The 14,854-nt window shown below is 37.3% G+C and overlaps 1 protein-coding gene across 5 annotated transcripts in view; it reads right to left on the minus strand.

The window, feature by feature from the left end:
- The window catches only part of tshz3b (teashirt zinc finger homeobox 3b), a 350,078-nt gene extending 340,222 nt beyond the window's left edge, over positions 1–9,856 (minus strand). For 3 of the 5 annotated variants that reach the window (XM_055208427.2, XM_055208409.2, XM_055208417.2), the window contains exons 1-2: positions 9,725–9,856; positions 1,512–1,648 (exon numbers count right to left, since the gene is read on the minus strand). The gene's annotated coding sequence lies outside the window, so the exon portion shown is untranslated. The remainder of the gene's footprint in view (positions 1–1,511; positions 1,649–9,724) is intronic. The other 2 variants (XM_055208450.2, XM_055208443.2) reach the window with 2 other exon arrangements.
- Between the last annotated feature and the right edge of the window lie 4,998 nt (positions 9,857–14,854).

Raw genomic sequence — 14,854 nt, forward strand, 5'->3', positions numbered from 1 at the left:
TGTTTAAAACCATGAGAACGTAGCTTACAGTTAGCCACCAGCTTCCTAGACATTTTAAGAAAAGGTCTCTTTACTTTTTGAGAAACTCAAAGTCGTAATCAAAAAAAAGTTTTGAGCCTGCCACAACAAAGTACTATTAGCTGGCATTCTCAGTGAGGTGAAGGTGCAATGAGACGTGATTGACAAACAGAGGTCTGCGAAGCAATGGAAAGAGAGAGAGAGAGAGAGAGAGAGAGAGAGAGAGAGAGAGAGAGAGAGAGATGCGACTTTAACCATTTATGATCTGCCAGCAAACATCAAAAAGCATGCCTGGCTTTTATTGACAGCCAAGATGCAGGGTGTCAAATGTTTACCATTACTTTCAAGTGCTGGATCAGAAGAGTTTCTTTTAACCACTGGAGCCATTTTCTCACTCACTTTCTCTCTCACCCACTCCCATTCTCTTCTATGCAGCCCCCTTTCCTCTGATGAAGAGGCTGATTAAAGTTATGTAAGTGTCACCTGCCTGCCAGGTCTCTGTTTACAGTAGAGCAAGGACGCCAAATTAAGCACATCTAAATGCTAATGTTTGAATGGCTAGAGAAATCGCAAGAAAAATGCGTGCGATCGAGGCAGATAAAAAATATTGCATTTTCCACACAACAAATTTCTCCTTCCCCTCCTTTTGGTTAAATCGAGCATTCCCTGATGATTATAATAAAATCTGATTAACTGCCATCACCACACCTAGAGAGCGTCAATCCAAATAATCCTATAAGCAGGGACAAATGCTATGAAATGTTTTACAGGCCTTTCATTTGAATAGGAATAATGGTACACGTGTTAGTCTTTGTTTGGATTTGATCATTGGTGTGGGAGAGAGAATTGTGGAAATATTTGCATGGAGAGTGCTTGTGTGAAGTTGGCTGAGTATCACAAACGCAAATACTCTCATTGTGCTGCTTCTTCACAATATGCTGAATAGTCTTTGCAGGGCAAGCATCTATAGATACACAGTGAAGTGAGGTCCAAATGAATAAATTCACATTAAAAAACTGGGATTCATAATCTAATCTACTTAAAAAATGTAAAACATCATAAAGTTGTTATTAATAATAAAATAATTTTAAAAAATAATAATATTTCTATGTGACTAATTCCATAAGCACATTACATGACATTGATCGTGCTAATCCTTAATGCAGAAGGTCAAATTTCAGTGCTTCCAACACACAGGTGTTCTCTGGAACATTTTCAAGGCATGCTGGGATAACATGGATCATCAGGTTTAACACTGCCAGCCCAAGTGCAAGTTTTCATAATGCAATATGCTAAAACAAGTCATACCAAAAGCTAAAAAGTCCTCAAGTTCAACTTTATACTTAAATTATGTAATATAAAAAAATTTAACTCAGAATGATTTCCACTAGCGTTCTCATATCATAGCCTGTATGCAAATGATGTTTATCACCTCAACACTTATCAAATCGTGTTTGTCTTATAATGTGGCAGTTTTGTATAGTTTCTGTCACCTGAAACACAGAGGTGGTCTTGTCCTGGAGTGATGGTTTGTTGAGAATGAAGACAAAGACTTGCATATCGGAAAATGAACCACACACCACGGCACAGCACAGAGGACTGAAGCAGAAGGGATGACAGAGAGCACCATCTGTTGGTGTTTTTAAAAATAACACTATTGAGAATTCAAAATGTATACGTGAAATAGTATTTTATAAAAGTTATACAAAAATATGCAAATTATAAGAAAAATCTATTACCAATTGTCCACCTTTAACTGTTTCTGTGTGATGTCACACAGCTTGTTACGGCACCTCTATTTGTACAGTACACACACACCAACACTTAACATACAGTCAGTCATTTTCTTTAGCGTGCTGCTCGCTCTGGTTATCCTGCTGGGCATCATATTAAAACATCACTAAAGGTGTCTTTAGGTGTGTGTAAGCATAAAATGCCATTAATCATCACATTTCAGTGACTTACAAGCAGTGCATGGCACGAGTACAAAACAAAAACAAGTGAAAGACGTGTACAGTTTTGCTTCTGGGGTAAACGTACCTTGTAAACAATGTTTTGATTTTTTATTATAAATGGTATATATATATATTTTTTTTATTTATTTATTTGTAAACATGAAAAATGAGTAAATGCATTCTACATTTGTGGCTAGTTTACATCAATACACGATCCAGTTGCTCCAGCACATGTAAGCATTCTGGACACTACCATGAATACACACAAAGAGATACTTATTTAACAACAAAGTACGTTTGTATGCTTCATAATAAAGCATAAAATAAGAATAAAATTGCAATTACTAAATACCAATTAGACTTTGATAGATGCCAGTGAATCTGTTCATAATCCTGACTATTATACAAATTACCCTCAGTCTATTACACAAAATTCTCTAGTCTTTTGGTTTACACAACCAGCATCAGATAAAATCCAACAAGCTTTGTAGCCTGTGCCCACTCACCCCAATTAAAACCAAGGTTTAGGTGCCCTTTAAAAAAAATACATTTTTCCACGACAAATTGAGTCTCACCAAAAAAGATAAAAAATGAAATGAGGAAACTGCCTTTTTTCTGAATCCAGTCATTACTAATCTGGAACCTAATTACTAGCAGGGCAGATTTTCCTCTCTGATTTTCTCCAGCCAATTAATTTATATTATTTTCAGGATGACATTCAATCCTGCTCCCCTTTTGTCTTTCTTTTGCCTCTCACACCCACACGCTCCCATCATTCAGCAGCAATATCACATAACACATATATACGCTCACACTTTTTGTCTAGTTTTAAAAAAGTACGACTCTGACCAACACTTAAAATAACGCCCCACCGTTATGTTCCTAAGCCTCCATACAACCAATGCATACCCTTTTTTTTGTTTCATTAAACCTACACCACTCACCCATGCTTAATATATCCATTAAATCACTGCATAGACACTCCAGAGCTCCAGCCCAGTGTTACTAATACTGCTGAAGCCTTGCATCACCATATTCTCTGCATATCTACCGCTAACGTCTGCTAGTCCTCCTGGATAACCAGTTAAGCAATGTCGGTAATTAAGTGCTAATTAAACTTAAAGCCTGTAGTTAGGCTGTGGCCTACATATTGCCTTTGCTATAGTGTAATTACACACAGTGCTATTTTAAAGCCCGCTAGAGACTTGCTATATTGAAATGGCATATACACTGCAGAGGCGGTAAGGAGTGAGGGTCAGGATGTGTGGTTAGGTTTGCACCCTCGGGGGTCAAAGGTTAGCATAAGGCTGCCCTCAGATAAGCCTCTGAGGTTTACGGTCCTTACAAACGCACTGCGAGAATTCATCTCGGGCTATGATGTATTGGCCTTTATCGGCCATTTGCCAGGCAAGCTCGGTGATCAATGCAATCTTGTCCAATTACAGCTCATTTTCAAAGAAAAAAAAAGCAAACATAAAAGAACATTGTGTCGCTATGATGCTATTTATACATTTTAATTACAATTTAAAGAGGAATCGAATGCAATGTAAGGCTAGTTACTCATAATAATTATAATATACATATCGCAGACCTGCAATAGGGAGTGGGCGCTGTAAAATCTGTTATTGTTGGCATTGTTACATGCTTATATTAGTAATTTCAGAAAGGTGATGGCAAATCACACCTAGGTAATCACACCATCTGACTCAAACTAGATGGAGGGTTCACATAGAGTTCATGTTGGCCTTGTCCAACACTTAATGTAATCATGTTGCCTTTCTTTACAATGTGCATTAAAGGTTTAAGGTTAAACTGAATGACACAGTTGCATGGTGGTGACTCAGTCTAATGGACTAACTGTGCGTTCACACCAGACGCGGAAGAGGCGGCAAGCGCGAGTGATTTATATGTTAAGTCTAGGGATGTGCCGATCGATCGACCAATAATGCTTGATATGCTTCTCAATGAATTACGGTGAAATGCTGCTACATCCAAAAGAGGGCGCTCTAGTGCAGAAACTCAATATGCGCTGCAGACGAAGAACCATACCCACGCAGCTATGACACGTAGCTCCAGGAAATGGCTGCTTAAGGATATATTTATATTGCTGTTCTTCAAACCTTTTCATGATAATAAAGAATACGTATAATAATTATGTTTGACGAGTGTTGCTTTTTCAAATGCATGTTATAAACGCTTCAAACTAACAGCGATTTCAGTTCGATAAGGACTTACTGATCAAAAGCCATAGTACTTGAAATAGCTGTGAATAAGATCGGCTGTCCGATTCAGAATAGTGATCGGCCACGTATTTGTTGTGGATATCGGCATTGATCGGAGCACCCCTAGTTAGGTCATTGCAAAGATGCGAATAGGCATCCTGTGGCGCGTTAAGCGCTAATGGCACGGCGCGTTTGGTGCGGAAACACGCAAGTTAACAAATCTGAACTTTGGCGGATATTCGCGCAACGTTAACCAATCAGGAGCTTGCTCTAGTAGTGTCGTGATTACAAGCAGCGAGCGATGTCGCAGAAGCCCCTCCCATAACGCAAATTCCCACATGAATGTCTCAAATTACTAGAATTTCACGCACAAATGAAGCAAGTAAACTCTAAATGTACAAGCGCCCTTCTACACGAAAATAACTCATTTTTGCCGCTTCTACCGTGTCTGGTGTGAATGCAGTTAGGCTATCACAAAGAGCAAAGAACAGGGTCGTAGTGCACGCACAATATCTTTCGTGCCTCAAAATGAACTTACATTCACCTTAACATTAACTACACCCTAACATTATCTAATAGCACTCATTCATTTCCCATAATCCCAAACCTGCTTCCCACTGCTGAGTTTGATATTAGCCCTGGATCTCGAGCTCCAGGATGTGCACTCAAGTGCTACCATTCTACAGAAAAACATGCAATTATCTGTCATATACTTGTGTTCGGGATCTTCAAAGTACAAGATGTTTTGTGAAGTTTAAATATTTACAGACAAAACCAGCATGTTCAACACTGACACACACACACTTTGTTTTGTCACATCAGAAGTTGCAGCAGGACAGGTATGATGCTTTAGGTTTTATGATGTGATATGGCAGTTTGCTGATGAATCTCATCTCTGCCGGACACCCAAAATAAATCTGGTTTGTGTGTCGATGATACTTATAGTTTGCTTGATTCTTTCCGTCGGATTGACGTTAAGCAAGGGACGAAGTCACAGTGAAAATATTTACGGCAAATCGTGAGCGACGGTCTGCGTTACTCATTAAGACATATTAGTTGTGATTTCAGGCGAGCTGACGCATACATCGCCTTCTTCAGCCCAAATGAGAGCAGAAGCTCTGACAGCGACATCACTGCCTCTTCAAGACATTCAAACGCTGAGCAAAAATTCAATATGAGAGGGAAAAAAATAACAGCAGAGAGGGGATTGTGTTTTTTCTCCTTCATTCCCAGATAACAGAATTTCAGGGTGACAAACTTCAAGTGCAACACTCTGCCTCGGGGTGAGTTAATTACATTAATTTTCTCTGACACTCTCACAAAATAAAGAAATAGTGAAAAAACCCAACAAGATAGACAGTGGAAAACAACATTTTGTGTGGCTTTTTTCTTTTATTTATTTATTTTGTCAGCAATGATGAAATTAGTACAAAGGGTTCACTCTGACTATAATCAATCATTACTTTCGGTAGGTGCCAGAAAGCACCAACTGAAACCATATTTTCTTCACTTGTGGACAAAGGCCTCGAGATTGTGTGGCGCATTTGTCCATAAATATATCTGGCCCTGACAACCCGCAGGATTGGCTTTGAGAGTTTACAGAGTAAACATCTGTTTGTGTGGGCCGTGTGACGTACTGCTGTTTTTCTCACCCTGTTTAGGGTGAATAAAGCAGTAGGGCCTGTGACTGTATAACACTAATATACAGAGATTACATAGCTCTGAATGCAAGATGATCTAATGCAAGATGGACGTCTGGAAAAACAATAATTTGAATAATAATTTGAATAATTACTTATTTTTTTATAAATAGTGCACCAAAAATAATTTTTGAATGTCAGTGATGATGAAATTAAGTTCATCTAATGGTTGCGCATCTGTTTTGGAGTACAAAGGGTGAGTCGTTTCGGATGTCCAAGCATCGCAGCCGGACCTATTTAACCGACGGATTTATCGCAGAAAATACACCGACACCTTGACTTATGTCATAACTCCGGTTTTACAAGCCCATATTTTCACACATTATTTTGTTACATTAGGTGAATATTGCACTTAAAACTCCGCCATTTAATTACATCCACCAGTCTAATAAACACATTTTATAGAGAGCATAAATCACAAAAACAAAAACACACAGAACGTTGTTAATGTAACATATTTTATCACAAAGTGTAATCTATAAAAAGATAAGGTTTGTACCAAAATGTGCTCAGCTGAATAGCTTAAGTAAAAGTAATAAATGTCTGAAATGTTGTGTATAAATCTAAGATGCTGCATGTTGTTAGTTTGATACATTAGGTCATAATGTGCTATAAATAAATGTTTATTAGCTGGCCAGACTTGTTTTGATGTGTTAATGATATGTTTTTGAGGAGATGCGCAAGAAATGTTTCATTAATGCACAACTTTCTGCAGCATTGTCAAACTCCCCATAACACAACTCCAATTTTCAAAGTAAACATATCTTTAATGCAGTTTATTATTGCCTGTGACACGACATGCTTTTTGCATTCTTCAAAATTGATTTATAGAGATTTGCATAAGTGCATAATTTAAATTCATTTTTTAAGTAAGGATTCATAATCATTTGAAATGTTAAGCATCCGTCGCCTTAAGGCCTGAGATCTGTGGGGGTCCAATAACCAGCGAACATTTAGTGTTCAGGTCAGCAGAGTCCAGGTCAGTTTAAGTGCTTTTTTCTCATATTGATTAAGAGTGTATGAGGTTCAACACCAAAACCTGGTCCAAGATCGGTCGTTAGAGGCCAACTGTGGCCAGAGCCCTGTGGCTGTATGGCATATGGTTACAATTTGTCACTAACACGCTTTCTGTTGAACCCAGGCTCAGGTCAGCCAGCAAACCCGCTGGCTACACACTCCCTTTAGCTCCATATTAATGACTGCTGAAGAACAGAACCACTAAGCGTAATGCCATGAATGCAAGTATTATTACGGACACCTGTGCAAAAAGACTGCCCTATTTATTCCTTCATTTATTTATTTCAATTCGTTCAACAAGGCGCTGATCAATAAGCAATTAATTTTACCACCTACAGAAAAATATGCGCCTTTTTGTGCCTGAACAGTCAAATCAAACTCATCCAACAGGCTTATGTAACTGTAGGTACTTTAAATGGGACATTTAACAAGACATTTTAACAATGTAAAATAAATCTTTGGTGTCTCCATAGTATGTTTGTGAAGTTTTAGCTTAAAATACCATATAATTCATTATAACATGTTAAAATCGACACTTTGTAGGTGTGAGCAAAAATGTACAGTCCTTTTAAATGCAAATGAGCTGATCTCTGCACTTAATGACAGTGCCGTGGATGGATAGTGCAGATTAAGGGGCGGTATTATCCCCTTCTGACATCACAAAGGGAGCCAGATTTTACATTTTTTACATGCTTACAGAGCTTGTTAGAAGCACTTGGGACCCAATTATAGCAGTTAATCATGGAAAAAGTCAGATTTTCATGAAATGTCCCCTTTAAGATGGAAATAAAAAACCCAAAGTTAGCAAATATCATTGTTCTTTAGCGATGATCGTGTGGAAGCAGTGATCAAGCTGGACGCCATTGCCCCTGCCCCTGAAATGGTACAGGGGGCCCCAGATTTGACATTTTATAAAATAAATTAATTTATCATAAATTCTGTCTGTGTAATTCAATCTTAAAAAATAAGGCTAATACATTTTCTGTTGGGGCGCACGTAGGGATGTGCCATATACAAGGGTGGTGCACACAAAAAAACCCCACTGGTTTAGAGGTCAAACATGCGTATTATAAAATTTTTTGTTGGAATGCAAATACAAAATATACTGTATACTTATAAATAGCAGCTATTGTAAAAGACAAAGTGTGAAACTAGAGTAGAGGCATTCCAAACACACTTATTATAGTCACTATGAAAAGGGAAATCATACGGGGGGTTGAATAATGAAGTCAGAGGGCCCAGCGGCAAGCTGAAAATGTTTTCTCAAACAAGACCGGTACGCAAACCGACATTTTCCCAACTGACTAGGACATATTTTAGAGTGCAGGTATGGGAGAAAAAAATTAGAAAAGGAGGGGGATACGGTCTGACGTTTTGTTTGTTCTCCTAGGCAAAATGGAAGACATACATTGTCCCTTATTGCCTAAAGACCCACAATGCAATTCTAGCCCTCAGTGGTCACACGGGGAGTGTGCTCCAGGAGTCACATGGTCAGATGGATCACATCAATTTACCACGGAAAAAAAAAACGAAAATAAGAGAACCAAAGCAAAAAACAATATAGCTTTGTCTTCTTTTGACCTCTCGCGGCACACAAATACTATGTGTTATTGTGCAAGTAACGTACAGCTAAATACAGAGATATTCTTGTGTGTGGACCAAACAGGAGATAAATGAAACCCTAGCTGGTTTTGTCATAACTGGACAAAGCAGGAGCTGCCTCAGTACACTAACACATAGAACTATATCACCACCCACTGGATATCTTCGAAATTTCAACCTCATTTAGTGCAGAAGTTTTAAATAACATATACTATCACTGCTACATTTCTTCAGACTGATACTACAATAAGCTACCCACCATCATCTTGCTTTAAACTATTTTTTCTGTGTAACAAGAAGAGAGATTGAAATGTCAAAGGTGCACTTTTCCATACAACACTGGTTGTAAAGTTTAGTGGCAATTAATTTTGCTTGGTTTATTAAAAACAAACTTTTTTGACTTATTTAAGTTGTACATCATATAGATCATAAACAAACAGCGCTGCCACCGAAGGCCATAGAGAAAAAGTAAAATAAAAACAGGTGCAAGACACCCATGTGGATTTTCACTCCTATTCTGTCTTGAAACGAAATCATGGTTCACAAGTTTTGACCTCTTGACTCAACGAATTTCTCAGAACTGAAGCGGCTTTAAAATGGGAAGGAACTGAACCTGCTGTCTGAGCCAGTGACTGACAGGAGCAAAGAGAAGTCACTATGGATTGTTGGATATGTGATGGTGGCAGACAAAAGAGGAGACAGATACTGAGTTTTATGAGACGGGCTGTGATGTGTCTGTCAGTAGGGCCGAGCACATGATATCAGAGTTTGGATCAGTGCCATCAACATAATTTCCTCACCTGAACAGATATATTAATTAAATAACACATAGATTAAATATTTTACAAAAACTACACGACAAAAAAACGTTCAATTCATTTTGGTCAATATTAGTTATGAACGTTGTCTTTTAGAGCAGGCACCTGGACGGCTACCTTTCTATTTTATGCTAATCAATGTTGAGGCTAATCTTAACGATTGCTAGGTATGTTAGTGAATTCGTTGAACATAATTTTCGATACATTTGTATGAGTTCCCCAAAATGTTTCTTATAAAACTTGATTTTGTGACGCAATGATGTGTTACTACTAAATGATTACCATATTCATGCCGTATGGTAATTACAAGGTACTTCAAAGGCTAATGGGTGATGTTATTACAGTGTGTGCGTGAACTGTTTTAAACCCCAGCTGGTTGTAAAGTACCTTACCTGCAATACCGCGTTGTTCAAAAGTCCACGTGTAGGTGGTAAAGTTGATAAAGACCTCTTTTTTCGCTTTCAAACGATTATGCATTTTGGATCTCATTGTTGGTAGCCTATATAATTCGCTTTGTCCTCAGAGTACCTTGGGAAACCGCTCCTAACGATCCGCGTGCGTGAGTGAGCGGTCCGAATAATCTGAACTGAATTACGAACCGAATCAGACTCGTTCGCGGCAACGATGATATAAATGGAATCGTTATAAAATAAAAAACTTTCAAATTTAAGAAAATAGTGGAGTTCACACCACTACAATAAAGATACGTATGGTAACATTTAGAGTTGATGAACTATAAATAAACATTCTGTTTAATTATTAAATTCATTGCACAGTTGAATTGGTGTGAAGGCAAATATCGTTATTTTATAGGTATAATTCCAAGTGTGCTGTGAACAGACCTTAATTTTGGTATTTTATTGATAAACAAAATTATTTAAAAATAAGAGTCATTCACAAAAATGTAAGGATTCTGAATTTAATTTTTTTTTATCGACACAAAATCCCTTACAATGAACCTTTTTTTGTGTTAAAAGTGTAAGATTTTTTGGTGATTATTATTAGCAAAACCATTGTTTTACTACATGGTTTTTGTAAGGGATATACATTATTTGATTGCTGAAATGAAGTGGCAGCACTGTCAAAACAAAATCCAGGTTATTGTCGTGATGCTTTATATGCAGGCTGGGTTCTGCTCCACTGAGAATAAATAGTCCATTACAACATTATGAAAAAGCAGTTTGAGCACAGACTACTTTGCCTCTGGACTGGTGTGGTTGAGATATTTGAGAAGTGAAACAGATTGCTGTCTTATAATCATCTCATCAACACATACTAATACTATATCAGTCTCTGAGCTCTGTTTGGGCAGAGAGGATAATAAGAAGGTTATGGCAACCCTAAGCACTGTTTCCCTCTCAATCACACTCTCAGCCTGGAACAGCAACACTGGGAAAGAGGGAGAAAAAAGTTATGAAATAATAGCTTAAACTGAAGAATTGCCTTAATACTTCAATAGAAATAACCTAATTCCAAGATTTTCAAAGGAGCGGGCGGCCTTGCTTCAGGCTAACACGTAATGTGTGAGTGAAAGTATATCACGTGTCACTCTGCATTAGAGAAGCATGCCGGTGTGCCATTGAATGAGAGGCAGCTGGGGTAATAGGAAGTGCAGATATTAAAGCTAATGAAATCACAAAGAAGACAAATATGCCATTTGACCAAGTGCTGCACTGGTGGTTGGGGCGGCAATACATTTGCCCACAATACTCAAACAAGGGGTCTCAAGCTGAAAGCAACCCTCTTGCTGCCCGATTTAAATGCATAATGCATGCCGAATGACCGGCATGTTTATTTACTGTAGCTTGGTTCAGATAGATTGTGCTGTCCCGTACATCCCCCCTACATTCACACGTCAAATCAAAACATTTAATCAAACATCAGTGCAATTTCTCTATTCCATCACATCCCTTTGGAGAATTTGGCCAGGAGCTGGAAAAACAACTTGTATTTCCTGCATGTCACTCTGAGAACAACTGACACGTTTAGGTTTCTGTCAATATATACTCCCCGGCATATGTGGCGTTTAAAAGAACACAGAGGAGTCAGACAAATAAACACAACAACCTGGAGTCATTTAAAAGAATTTAATGGAGGGCTGCAGATTGAAGCAATGCCACATCTAACCTGTGGCAGTAAGTGTTAGTCATTTATGATTCATGTCAAAACATACTTAATGTATCAAAGATATGAAAGACTTTGACAGCTGCTATGGAGAACAGAGGGCTGAAATGGTTTTCAAACAAAACAAGCTGTTTTCCTCCCCCTCCCTCCGCTCGCTGGCACAATAGCCTGCACCAGTGGACTTATGTCCATAAACAGTTTATGATGAAATGCCGTGGTACTTAATTAAAACAATAAATCCAAACTGTGCATTAGTGTTGTTAGCTCCTGCACCCCCTCCCATTGCCTCTCTGACCTCAGCTGTGTCCATTCTGAAACCGTGCATCACCGGGGCTGGGTGAGTCTGGAGACCAAATTTTATTCCGCGTGCCCTGAAATGATGCCACAAATGTGTTCTTATTACTCTCTCGCTTTCTCTTTTAGAGATAATTTAATTCATATTTCACTTGTAGCACAAGGGATATGTGACAGAGGCCTAATCACACACACAATAAAACAAAGGGTTGCTGTTTGGAAAGCACACTAAATTCTTTTTGTATATGAAACACTGGCTATTAATCCATTTAGTATGCGTCATAAAAGACTATTTTGGATTGTATAAAATGGTTCATGCATGTACTCTTTATCAAGACTTAACATGTATAAGCTCCTTAGTGGTACCACAAGTGTTTCTGAATATCCTAGCAAATTCTTTACAAATGCCTGATATAATGTGGGAAAGTCCTGGATTTTTTTGTCTTTCTGAACCCATGATATATGGTATTTTACCAGTTTTACCAAATTCTTCTAGTGTTTGCATCTATTGTCCCACCTATATCTTTTCCACGTTTGCTTTGCAAAGACCTTTTATATGTTCTGCACTCTGGCTTACTGTCAATCTTTTATCTTCTTTGAAACATGATAATAAACCAACTTTTGCGTTTAAATTCTGTCTGTGAAAATGTCATGTCAGGTCTGCTTATGCCACACAGATACAGAATGATACAAACATCAGTGTACACAGATAATTCAAACATAAAAATATGTCTTTAAAGGTGCAGTGTGTAATTTTTAGAAGGATCTTTTGACAGAAATGCTAAATAATATACAAAACTATATTATCAGTGGTGTATAAAGACCTTTTTATAATGAACCGTTATGTTTTTATAGAATGAGACATTTTTATCTACATACACAGAGGGTCCCCTTACATGGAAGTTGGCAATTTGTGCCGCCATGTTTCTACAGAAGCCCTTAACGGACAAACTTTTTGTACTAAGTTGTCTCCGTCAATTACATGTTTTTCCGGTGGCGTCTACCATATTTTCTCAATGCTTTTCAAAAGCGAGGAGTGAGCACTGCAGTGGACTGAGCCGTTGGTTGTAATTCACAACCTCACCACTGGATGCCCCTAAAATTTACACACTGCACCTTTAACTTTCTACTTTTATACTTACCTTAGCAAGTAGAGCAAATTTTAATTTTGATACCTTTATTTTCAAACATTTTAATGTATTTATACAAAATAAACTGACCAGCTTACTCAATAAATTATTTTAACTGGAACAGTAAGAAAATATGAAATAAAATAGAAAATGTTATATTGCACAGGTGGCTTTCTGATTCTTATTTAAGGCTGCAATGTCAGTTAGGTAAAAAAGTTAAGGATTGTTATTTTGCTTTAACAAATGATTTATTATTCAAATGCTTAAGTGGTGTGCCAGAGACAATGAACTATGCAGAAAAGAAAACATCTGTAACAAATGCAAGATAGTGTACATTCCAACTACAAACTGGCTATATTTGTAACCAACTGCAAATCCAACACAGTACATTCCTCACCCGGTATAAAAAACTCCCACACTGACCTGCTTAACAATAAAGATAAGCAACACCATACAAGACTGTTTTACAAACTTAAAACATTGCCTTGCAGTTATGCCTTGCTTGCATTTTATCTTAAAACGAGCATCCAAAGGCATCCATTCCCGAATCAGAAATGTGTGATTTCAAAATCTAGTTCAGTATTAATGTTTTTGTGTGAGCAGATAATAATCACAAATTTTTCAGAAGCATACTGAACCTGGACAGTCGTGTCTAACTGTAAACATGTAACATTGGACTACACAGTCCCCCATGTTTAGAGGACTGCAGAAAGAAAGAGCATTATGTGTATGAAAAATATGCAAACATTTCTAAAAAGATTGAAAGGAAATTCTTACACTGTAGGTTGTGTTATACAGTAACACAAAGCAAAGCACATATCGATTGTAGTGTTCTTTCAAAAGTTTTTACATATGATGTAAGGTTGTTTGCAGTTATGTAGCCCATAGTGGCAGGCTACAAAACACTTATAATAATGTGTTTTATTAGGTATATAATTGAATCTGTGAAAGTCATTTTGTTTTGTTTGATGCAGTTATCACATTTTCCATAGTTTGACATTGAAACTGTATTTTTCTGTTGGGTAATTTCTAAAGATTGATGGGACCAGTCAGAAGCTTTGAAAGAGCACTTTGGAAATGCACAGGTGTCCATATTCAATATACACACACGAACAGCCCCCTAGTGGAGCTCCTATTTATCACTTAATGATGTAGAAAGATCTACTTAACGGCTAATTTACTTAAAAATGAAAACCATATGGGACGTTTAACAAACGTAAAGTCATTTCCAGTCTTTGTATGTTGGAATTTAATTATCACCCAAGCACAACACGTAGACTATGAAGTGTCACTCACCTACGAGCAAAACACCATTAAGGATCAACTTTGGCAGGGTAGTATCCAAAGTTTAGATGTATTTTGTTTTGCATATATATTTAAATAAATACATTTATAGTTATATAAAAATAAACATTATAGAATAATAGTAATTTGAGTAATTAAGTGTAAATCTAAAGATGAAGATATACAGAACTTCGGAAAGAGCCTGCATCTCAGTTAAGATCATTTAGATGGGTGCAGGTGAACTCGTGTATATGTAATTAATAAAAATTAATTCAAGAGATTGTGAAGATTATGTCAAATTCATTAATTAAAAGGATCACAATGTTATCAGTCTGAATAATGGGCTTAAATGTTTTCAGTCAATCATTTTGGGTAAATAATAGATCTGGGTGGAAAAGCAGTATTCGTCAGATTTTAGGCTTTTAATACAAGAAAATGTAATTTTTACTGTAAAAAACAATAAAGCATAACCTGTACATGATAAGAACTTTAAGGAAGACACAAAATACTCACAGTAGGCTACACAAATTAAACCTCTAAAAACTATAAACACATAGGGAAATAAGTGATAAAAAATATAGGGGGCATGCTGCATTCAAGATAAATTGGATTTACGATATTTCGAACATCAATTGTCGGTTTTGATGTGGGAAATATTCTAAATCCGAGTTGTCTGGAATGCCACAGACG

Source organism: Misgurnus anguillicaudatus, chromosome 21 (assembly GCF_027580225.2).
Source record: "Misgurnus anguillicaudatus chromosome 21, ASM2758022v2, whole genome shotgun sequence".
NCBI classification, from domain to species: Eukaryota; Metazoa; Chordata; class Actinopteri; order Cypriniformes; family Cobitidae; genus Misgurnus; species Misgurnus anguillicaudatus.